Raw genomic sequence first — 11801 nt, forward strand, 5'->3', positions numbered from 1 at the left:
ATAGAATAATGATTAAATAAAGGGAAACTCACAGTTGCTCCTACATTAGAGAAAAGAATAAAATGGAGGAATGGTTCCTCCCATACTGACTTACCACATGTGTTCATTTCTCTTATGCATGGTCTGCTGGCCCTGACCATGCTCTGTTTGAATTTATGAGTTGATTTAGGTAAGTTCAGAACTCATTGCACTCCAGGTGGATCAGTCTGATTTGCATAGAAACAACAAGATATAGTGCTATTCCTTAGGCTTATGCCTCAAATCCTACAGTGTCTTTTGCCAATATAAAACTTTTGTCACAAATGGAAACATGCATCTGAAAAGAAATGAGTCCTTGTAACATGTTCGGTACTTGAAAACCAAGACAAACAATGATTAATTGCACAGCCTAGTGATATAAGCTCATTTAGGGCATTAGTGCTTAAAAATGCAGCATGATGTATGTTAGCACTTTCCACACAGTGAATTGTAATCTATCATACATTTAATGGTTATATGCTGTTTTATTGATTTATTATATTTGATTCCATTACAAGTGTGAGTTTATGTGTACATGTGTGACTTGGGTCACAATGTAAAATATATATCTTGTAGAAAACAATAGTAAAAAGTTTGAAAAACACTGGCATAGTAGAAAAGAAAAGATATGAAATCAGAAAACCTCGATACAGCCCTCTGCTAATAGTTAACACATATACTAAAAGCAATGCATCGCTTAAATATTTGGAACCTCTCTTATCTTACCTTGTTGTGCTGTGAAGATTAATTAATCCAATAAATGTGACTACATTTTATTGTGTAATACTTAATGTTGGTTTAGTTATTTTCATGAAGTATAGTGCTCAGTTTGTGAGTCTATATCTGCTGATTAAGTTTTCAGGTTGTATCCAAATACTAACAGTGTACTTATCCCCCTATAAGAAGTCTCATAACAATTATATTTTCTTCCCTTTCGTTTCCCAAAATTACTATCCTTGGCTTGAATCTCATATTACCAATTTTAAGATTTGTAGGCCAGTATGCATATATTTTAATTAATGGAAGTGCCCACTAATGCAAATTTTACCCCTAGATTATTTTTTTTAAAAAGACATATTTCAATGTTTTAAGTTACAATGATGTGTTATTATTAAAGGTGTCAATTTATTTACACTTTTTTTTTAGTCTGCAACTTTTCCTAAAGAGGTCACAACATGCATGGTCTTGTACAAAAAGATAAAATTAATCAAGCTAAACAGATCACTCCCACTCACATACAACACCTACCTTAAATCAGTGTTAATATTCAATGGTAGTACTTCCGTTTCTTGAAAAGAAATCGACATTGGTCTTTCCATTAGCATTAAGTGTTAATTGGAGATAAGGATTGACTATTCTCTCTGTGTTCAGTGGCTTTATATCTTATCATAGGTCCTTAATGTTATTTATTTATTTGATTTGAAGGATCCCCGATATGTTTAGATGTGTAAACCTATTTTATTCTAAAATAGTAGTTGTTAAGGAAGGGTTCTCACTCTTTATATAAAGCTGTGGTACATTTTCTCCATACAGATAATAAACCCCAGGGGCAATTTCTTGGCAAGAAACACTACAGAAATTCTCTAGTGGGTATACTACTTTTCAATCTTCCTCTTGCCACAATAAAATGAAATGATAAATTGTGACATTTTCCTTGGTATGGAAAATAGACTCAAGACTACAAGAATTGTAGAAAACTCAATTTACAACAATATAGAAAATTTCCATAGATATCAGGGAAAATTCAAGACAATTATTTTTTGATGTCAAGATACAATTTTCTTTTATTTGTATTTGTCTCAGGATATTATTTCTTGAGATTCCTGCTGTTTTAAAAGCAGAGTAATCCTAGTTCTACACAGAGAAAAAAGAGGGAGTCACTTTCTAATATATTTTTTAAGGAACCAAAAGGCTTTTGTCTTCAAATATTTCTCCCACAATAGCCTAGCACAGTGTAGACTTTTTACCTGATCTAACATTGATTATACTAAAGTTTCTCATTTGGTTTAAACAATAAAAATATTGCGTCAAGAAGTAATTAATATACATTGTTTCATTCATTCATTGTATCAGTAAACATTTGTTGAGTGCCCACTATATGTCAGTCACTTTTCTAGATGCATTAAATATAACAATGAACAATGACAGACAAAAATTTACTATAATTAAGCTGATACTGTAAAAGAAAAATAATAGATCTGTGCTTATCCTCAGTGCCTCAATAAATTTGGCTTCAGAATGATTGAAATACTAGTGACCGAATTCACAAGGTGTAAACAGATGTGTGGCAAAAATAAACTTTGCATTGATTGGTTTTTAACATGGAGCCTATAAGTTTGAAGATGTGGGTCCTGAAGACTTTTGACTTTGGCCTTCTTTTTTATGGTCCAGCTTTACTGAATTATAATTGACAAATAACATTGCGGAAGTTTAAGGTGTGCGATGTGATGATTTGATATATGTATATATTGTGAAATGATTAACACATTAAGGTTAGCTAAAACATCCATTACCTCATATAGTTACATTTTTTGTGTGTGGTGAGAACATTTAAGATCTAGTCTCTTAGCAAATTTCAAGTATACAGTAAAATATTGTTAACTATAGTCACCATGCTGTATATTAGATCATCAGAACTTATTCATCTTATAACTGAAAATTTGTAATCTTTGACCAACATCTACTCATTTCTCCCCAGCCCCAGCCCCTGGTAACCATCAGTATACTCTCTGATTCAATGACTTCTATGAGGTCAGTGTTTCAGATAAGTGAGATCATGCAGTGTTTGTCTTTCTCTGACTTCTTTCACATGGTGTAATACTCTCAAGTTTCATCCATATTGTTGCAAATGGCAGGATTTTCTTTTTTATGGCTGAATAACATTTCATTATATATATATATGTGTGTGTGTGTGTACGTGTGTATATCACATTTTCTTTATCCATTCATCCATTGATGGGCAGTTAGGTTGTTTCCAATTTTTGACTATTGTGAATAATGCTGCAATGAACATGGGGGTTCAGATACCTCTTTGAAATAGTGATTTCATTTCCTTTGGATATATACCCAGAAGTGGAATTGTAGGATCATATGGTAGTTCTATTTTTAAGTTTTTGAGGAAACGTCATACTGTTTTCTTTTTCTTATTTTTTTTTGGGAGGAAGATTAGCCCTGAGCTAACACCTGTTGCCAATCCTCCTCTTTTTGCTGAGGAAGATTGGCCCTGGGCTAACATATGTGCCCATCTTCCTCTACTTTATATTTGGGACACCTACCACAGCATGGCTTGATAAGTGGTGCATAGATCCCTGCCAAGATTCAAACCTGCGAACCCTGGGCCGCCAAAGCAGAGTGTGCAAACTTAACCACTACGCCACCAGGCGGACCCCCATACTGTTTTCCATGTGTCATTCTGATTTGCATTTCACTGATATTTACTAATGTTGAATACCTTTTCATGCACCTGTTGGCCATTTGTATATCTTCTTCTGAAGAATGTGTGTTCAGGTCCTTTGCCCAATTTTATATTGAAGTATTATTATTATTATTTTTGCTGTTGTATTTATGAGTTTTTTAAATATATTTTGGGTATGAACTTATTATCAGCTGTATCATTTGCACATATTTCCTTCCATTCCATAGATTCCCTTTTTAATTTTGTTGAAAGTTTCTTTTGCTGTGCAGAAGAGGTTTAGTTTGATTTAGTCCTACTTCTTTACTTGTGCTTTTGTTGCTCATGTGTTGGGGGTCTTATCCGAAACATCATTGCCAAAACCAATGTAAATGATATTTTACCCTGTTTCCTTCTAGTAGTTTTACAGTTTGGGGTCATGGATTTACGTTTTTAATCCATTTCAAGTTAATTTCTGTGAGTGGTGTAATATACGGGTCCAATTTCACTCTTCAGCATGTGAATATCCAATTTTCCAAATACCATTTAAGAAAGAGACTTTCCTTTCCCCTTTGAGTATTTTTGGCTTCCTTGTCAAATATTAGTTGACTATATACACTTGGGTTTATATCTCGGCCTTCTATTCTGTTCCTTTGATGTATATGTCTATTTTTATGCCACTACCATACTGTTTTGATTACTATAGCTTTGTAGCACAGCTTGGAAACAGGAAATGTGATACCTCTGGCTATGTTCTTCTTTCTCAGGACTGCTTTGGCTACTTGTGGTCTTTTGTGGTTCCATTCAAATTTTAGGATTGTTTTTTCTACTTCTGTGAAAAATGCCATTGGAATTTTGATTGGGACTGCAGTAAATCTATAGATGGCTTTGCACAGTATGGACCTTTTAACAATATTAATTTTCCTGTTCCTAAACATGAGGTATCTTTCCATTTGTTTGTGTCTTCTGCAGTTTCGTTTGTCAATGTCTTATAGTTTTCAGTGTACAGAAATTTCACTTCATTGGTTAAATTTATTCCTGTTTTATTGTTTTTGAAGCCACTGTAAATAGGATTGTTTTCATTATTTCTTTTTCAGACAGGTTGTTCATGTATAAAAATGCAACTGATTTTTGTATATTATTTTGTGTTCTGCAACTTTACTAAATTTGTTTATTAGTTCTAACAGTTTTTGCTAGAGTCTTGAGAGTTTGCTATGTAAAAGATCATGTCATCTGCAAACAGAGACAATTTTACTTCTTCCTTTCAAATTTGGGTGTCTTTTATTTTTTTTTCTTGCCTAATTGCTCTGGCCAGGACTTCCAATACTATGTTGAATAGAAGTGGTGTGAGTGGGCACCTTCGTCCTTTTCTTGATCTTAGAGCGAAAGCTTTGTACTTGCACTGTTGAGTATGATGTTAGCTATGGCTTGTTATGTATGTTAGCCTTCTTGCCATAAACAATTGCTTTATTGTCTCTTGTCTCACAATTAACAGTAGATCAAACATCCTGGGATCCTTATAACCAAGTTTGCATCAATCATCTTAGGTTTGCTCTTTGCTACCAATTTTTTCCTCACCACTTTCTGCATTCTAGCATCTTAGTCAGCTTCCGGTTCTTTGTTTTTATTTATTTCCCATCTAAAATTCCCTGCTGTTCTGTGTTTATTCATTGAATCTGATTACTAAAAATGACTTATTTTGTGTATCCTCAATCTTACCTAACGGTACAATATATATTTACCTGTTACATTTTTAAATTTAAAAAATTGCCCCTTTTGATTATATTTGTATCCTTCTGCTATTACATATCATAACTGAGGTAGAAATAAAGAGATAATTATAAATTCTTACCACATGATTAATTCAGTTAATGAATTGAAAGAAATAGTTCAACAAAACTAAAAATGTAAAACAATCAAGGAAGAGGAGTACCTAAATTATTATTCCTTGTTTTACATTTGATCAATGGTGCATATATCATATATCCCAACACTTTCTAGAGTATTAAGTAATCTTCTTGAGCTCTTATAGTGCTCTTCAGGACTACTTTTGAGTAATCACCCTTGGGGAGGCAATGGATGTGTTCTGTATATAATAGGGAAATTACAAAAAAAAGCAAATATTTTACAATCAGAATGTTAAACCCTGGTAGATTGTATTACCGTTTACTAAAGACTCTGTGCCTTCCCTGTGGGATAATTGAGAGACATATTCTATTGTTAGAAAAGGGAATCTTTGTCTTCTGGTCCAGTTGTATTTTCTAATTCCTGTAGGCCATGTCATCTGTGTTTTCTATTTTATCATTTTCTGAAGGTTTTTTGGCAGTTTTCCAGTTTCCTCTCCACCATTGTATGGTGTATGTGGTGGAATGATTTGCTTTTTAGTTTGCAGTTCATCACATAGTGGAGCCAAAAATGTACAGCACTGGTAGAGGAATATGTGTCACTCAGAGTTTCTGGATTCTATAACTTGATGAGAACTTGGGCCTTTCTATTTTAGGTAGTGGACGTCATTGTATGTTTGTGAGTGTGTGTGTGTATATGTATGTATAAAATATGTACAAATATATTAGATTATATAAAATTAAAAGATAAAAACACAAAGAAACGTTAATGATCAACATATTATTGATGATCGACATATTTCCTGCTAGATCAAGGCCTTAGCATGTGCTATTTCTTCTGCTTTGAATACTTTTTCCTCCGGTATTCACTTAACTCATTTCAACTTGATTTACAGATATGAGCCTAAATGCCAAGTCCTCATAGGAGTTTTTCTTGACTTTCAACCTAGTTTAAATTAATAACTCTTTTATTTTTTTCGTTTTTACTTCATAACATTTATTACAACTTGTAATTACATGTTCAGTATGATTTTCTTCCCACACTAGCTGATAATTCTGTCAAGACAGCAACTGTATCTACATTATTCACTAATGAATACTCAGAAATTAGCAAAATCCATGTATATTGTAGGTGATCAATAAATATTAGGCAAATAAATGACTATAGCATCCCTCTTTCTGGATGTGCACTTATCTTAGGAAGACAGACAAATTCTAGGTGTCTCAGATTAAGGTGGTGTGTGATATATTTTTTTCCTTCCAGTTTTACTGAGACATAAATGACATACAGCATTATATAAGTCTAAGTTGTAAAGCATAATGACTTGACTTATATATGTTGTGAAATGATTACCATATAAAGTTTCTTTAACATTCATCATCTCACATAGATACTTAAAAAAATGAAAAAAATGCTTTTTCCCTTGTGATGAGAACTCTTAAGATCCACTTGCTTAACAACTTTCAAATATACCATATAGCAGTGTTAAGTATAGTTATGATGTTGTGCATTACATCTCCAGTAAGTACAGGGAATTGGATGAAGGCTGTTGGAAGGTACAGTTAGTTTATAACTTTTGACCACCTTCATTCAATTTCCTGGTATGTGATATTACTGTAGATATGAGTAGTATCAAAATATTTTAGAATATTGATAGTGATTTAAATTTTAGGGCTCAAATCACCTTATATTATTGTTTAAATTATTGACATAATATATAAATATTTATAATATTATTTTATAAGCAGACTTTGGGAAATTTTGACAATTAACTTGAAGGTTGTAGTAGATGTTTCTAAAATTAGTTACAAAATTTATAATTACATTTGTCTCATAGTTGTTCTACTATTAATAGTTTTTCATTTCAATTCAAATTTAGGGTATTATTTTAAGAGAGTGTTTAGTAGGAACTAAACATCAATGGAAAACTCTTCAAGGTAAAACAGATTAAGAGCACCAGTTTATAATATTCAGACTTTTTCCTAATAGTTAAGTAATTGTATGGTGCTATTTAAAAATGCAGAAAAAGTGTGAGGACTAGAATAAAAATTTTATGGTATCCTACTATGTATCTCACCACAATTAACTTGTTGGAAAATTTATTTCTAGTAGTTTCTTACACTTATATGTATATGAAAAATTAGGATCACATTCTCAATATAGATTTATTTCCTGACTCTTTTCTTCCACTTAACTGCAAGCAATAATAACTGCAATATTATTCCTCCATAGTATTATTTTTAATAGAAATGACTAATCAACATATGTTAATAAACAAACTCAAAATCATAGGGCTAAAACCAACAAAGATTTCTTTTTTGCTCCTGTTTCAAGTCCGTTTAATATTAGCTGTGGGTTCTTTCCCATGTCATTCTCCATTAGGAATCCAAGCTGATGGTGTAGCCACTATCCAAAATTTCCTAGATTGGTGTGATAGAGGGAAGTAAACGTTACAAAACACACACTGGCTTTTCAAATTTCTTCCCAGAAGTTGAACACTCATCTTAACTCACAGTTATTACCAAAGCTAGTCACAGACCATGACAACTTCAATGGGAGAGAAAAGCGTAATCCTACTATATGCCCAAAAGGAGTGAGAAAACCAAATATTTGTGATTGGTCTTAAGTATGTCTTACAGTCACAAAAAAATTTCATTTACTCTTTTTCCTACACACAAAGTACATCTGCTCCCTCCTGAAAGGAGACAAAAAGAAAAAATTCCATCCAGTTACAAGATCAGCTCAAAGGTCAGGGTTAGTGCTTAATTCCACCAATCTCTTCATTAGGTCTGTACTTGAATTATCTTGGCTCAGAGATCTGTGAGCTAAACAGACAAGTTATCTGTCCTTCACATGCTCAATATTTAATAGGGAGAACTGGAAGAAGATGACCAATACAAACAGTGCTGTTCAGAAAGAGAAAACTTGGAGATACACAGAAGTCATAGGTCTCTAGAAATCCTGAAAACTACTGGGAAGTTGTTGTGAAGAGTTCCAACTGTGAGTTGGGAAATGTTCTCATATTCCGTTCATTAGAAGTAGCTCCCCAGTCCATTATTTTTCATAACACTTGGTTTCTATCCATTTGGGGGTCCATTATCCACAACGTATATATCTCAAAAGAGCAATAGAGAATATGTAAGCTCTTTCAACTTCCTTCTTACTAAATGAAGATTGGGAGTCCAAAGACTATTTTAATTCTCAAATAGTCAGAAGCTTCTTTAATCCAGATTCATGATTTATTTGGTAATATAACTCTCTCTCAAACTTAGTCGTCTTCTTATCTATTTGATCTTAGTCCGCTCCATGTTCCAGTGCCCACATCCACAATTCTTAGCAAGACATGACTCTCTCTATATATTTATTTGTAGGGTTTTTGAACCTATCAGCCTTTGGTGGGATAGGCTTATTCTCTTTTCATTTTTCCCTTACTCTCTTTTCCTGGAAGCATTTATTTCAATTGAAAGGATATATTAGGTGCTATTTATTCCACTCAGAAAATTCCATAACAAGTGTATTTGCTACATTCTTAAATCAACTCTTATCACTAAAGATTGTATTTTAATTGGCCTTTGTTGCTCACAGGGTGTCTTCAATTTCATATATCACTATCTGGAACTAAGAAAGATTTTTTTGCCATTCTAATCCATCAAGTTCTTACATTTTTAGAGTTTTGCTATTTTATTTCCACTTGAAAACAAATAATTGTTTTCTGAGTTTATCTTTTTGGTAATATCTTGTCAAATATACCCAATAGCAACAGACGCTTACTGTTTTCCATCTTCTTTATCTAGAGTTGCAATCATTGGGTTCATTATCTGCCTTTCAAACTATTCCAAGTGATACTTTTCAAAACATTTTCTTACTGCATAACATGAATCACTGTGGTTCCAATCTTTAATATTAATGTCCTCACCACCTGCCACCTGAACTTTATGCCAATGTTTCCTTTTTAAATTTGTTTTTTAACATCAGAACCTCCCTACCAGAATCAATTTCTATTAGCAGTTAGGATAAGCAACATTATAATTTAGTGATAAGACCCTCAAAAATCTCAGTGACTTGAAATAAGAAAGGTTTATTTCTCATTCCTGCTACTTGTCCGTTAAAAGTTGGAGTTCTACTCCATATTTATCCTCAATCTAAGATTCAGGCAGTTTGAGAACTCTCCCTGGAACATTGCTTGGTTAGGTTGGCAGATGGAAAGAGACCATGGCAGAGTGTACACTAGATCTTAAAGTCATCATCAAGAAGTGACCCACATCATTTCTGCTTACATTTTATTGGCAAAGCAAATTAAAATCCAGGCCTACATTCAACAGGACTGGGAAGTGCAATTCTACTATCTGCCTAGAAAGAGAGAGAAAATCAAATATATACGAACATCTCTACTTTATAACATGTATTAAAAATATACCACTTCCAAAATACTCGAGGAAATAAAAAAATAAGAACTTGATACTATTTTTTCCTCTAAAATTGGCAAATGTCTCAAAAGATGAAAAATCCCAGAGTTAACAAAAGCTCATGAAGCAAATATTATCATTTACTATAGTCTATGCACCAGATAATGATGCTTTGGTCAATGATGGATGGCCTTTAGGATGATGGTCCCATAAGATTAGTACCATATAACCTAGGTGTATAGTAGACCATACCATCTAGGTTTGTGTAAGTACACTCTATGATGTTTGTACAATGACAAAATCTCCTAGCAATGCATTTCTCAGAACATATCCCCTTTGTTAAGCATTGCATGACTGTATATACAATACTGGGTGGAATGTGGAATGACACAAAATTTCTGTAGGGAAATTTGGCAATATCTATTAACTCTTACGTCTTACCATTTCTAAGAATATAAACTGACATATGGACACAGATTCATAAGTGCAGACTTCTTTACAGTGTTATTTATAATGATAAAAACAAGGAATGCAAATGTTCAACAAGGGAACAATGATTAAATACTTTTTAATATACCTGCATGGTGCAATTTAATTTTCAGCTATTTAAACTATGTTTTAAAGAATCCTAGTATATTCTCAGGATATAATGCATACAAAAAAAAGAAGAAATTAAAATCTCCATTAACTGGAAAGAGGAATAAACCAATATGCCAACAATAGTGAACTATAAATGTAGTAAATTTAAGGATGAGTTCTTTTCCAGAAAAATGTTCACTTTTACTAAAATATAGGCACTGCACTTATCTTATTTTTAAAAGAGAAAATATTATTAATAACCATAATGATTTTCATTTTTACAGAGAAATGCAATTTCTTTAGCATTTGAAAGTTTAAGTTTATATCCCACTATGGAATTTTTTTTTTTTCCTGAGGAAGATTCGCCCTAAGCTAACATCTGTTGCCAAGCTTCCTCTTTTTTTGCTTGAGGAAGATTATTCTTGAGCTAACATCTGTGCCAATCTTCCTCTATTTTGTATGTAGGTTGCCACCACAGCATGAAAAGTGGTGTAGGTCCACACTTGGGTTATAATGAACTTTAACTACTATGCCAGAGGGCCAGCCCCCCCACCATGGAATTTCATATAAGCACTGTCCCTAGTCTCAGAGGGTTTCACATCTCTGAAAATTGTTTTCATAGAATAAGTGAAAATTTGCATATGAGCTAAAATTATCCATAGTTTTGATAACTTAGTGTTTTAATTGTCTGTCTCCAATACTAAGTGCTGTGAATGCTTTGGTGAGCAAAAACAAACTTTATTTCGGTGCTCAGGACTTATAGTCTAGTAGTAGGTAAAGACATTTATCAAATGACCACTTAAAATTGAAAATGCTGAAAATCAGAGGTACACAATGAGCATGTAAATTTGTATGTATTTGACTGAATCAGGGAGACCAAAAAAAGATTCCCTAAATAAATAATGAGGCCTGGACAATTAGTAACTAGGCAAAGATAGATGGGAAGAGTGTTCCTGGTAGGAGGATCAGTATGCTTAAATGTCCCGTGCTTTAAGAAAATATGGTAAGTGTAAGAGACAGAGAATGCTGTATGGCTGGGATATGAACATTTGTCTTATTTGGTGAGTAAAGGAAAGCCACTGATGATCTATGGTGCAACTGGGAGGATGGAATGACTGTATTTGCATTTGAAATGATCACTCTGGCTGTATTTTCTAAAGTGTAATGCAGAAAGTTGAGAAGAATGCATAAAGACTGATTGGGAAATAATGTAGGTCTAGGTAAAAGATGACAGTACTAGCAGTGTGAAGATGGAAAGAAATGGAGAGATGCTAGGTACAAAAGAGGAATGATTTATATGTCTTGGTAATGGTTTTGATATGGAAAATTATGGAGGGGATGGTGTAAGATATGGTTCATGGTCTCTGATTTGCATACATAAACAGGTAGTGAATCCATTCATTAAAATAGCGATCTTTAGAAGAGGGCTTTGTGCTGAAGAGAGAGCAGGTGTTCAGCTTTTGGGTGTGTTGAGTTTGAAGTGCTTGCTATATACTCAACAAGAGATGGCAATGGTATATGTAGGTTTGGAAATTTAGAAAAAGGCACCTGCACTAGAGATA

This window comes from Ceratotherium simum, chromosome 13 (assembly GCF_057802395.1).
Source record: "Ceratotherium simum simum isolate JZ-2026a chromosome 13, ASM5780239v1, whole genome shotgun sequence".
Taxonomy (NCBI): Eukaryota; Metazoa; Chordata; class Mammalia; order Perissodactyla; family Rhinocerotidae; genus Ceratotherium; species Ceratotherium simum.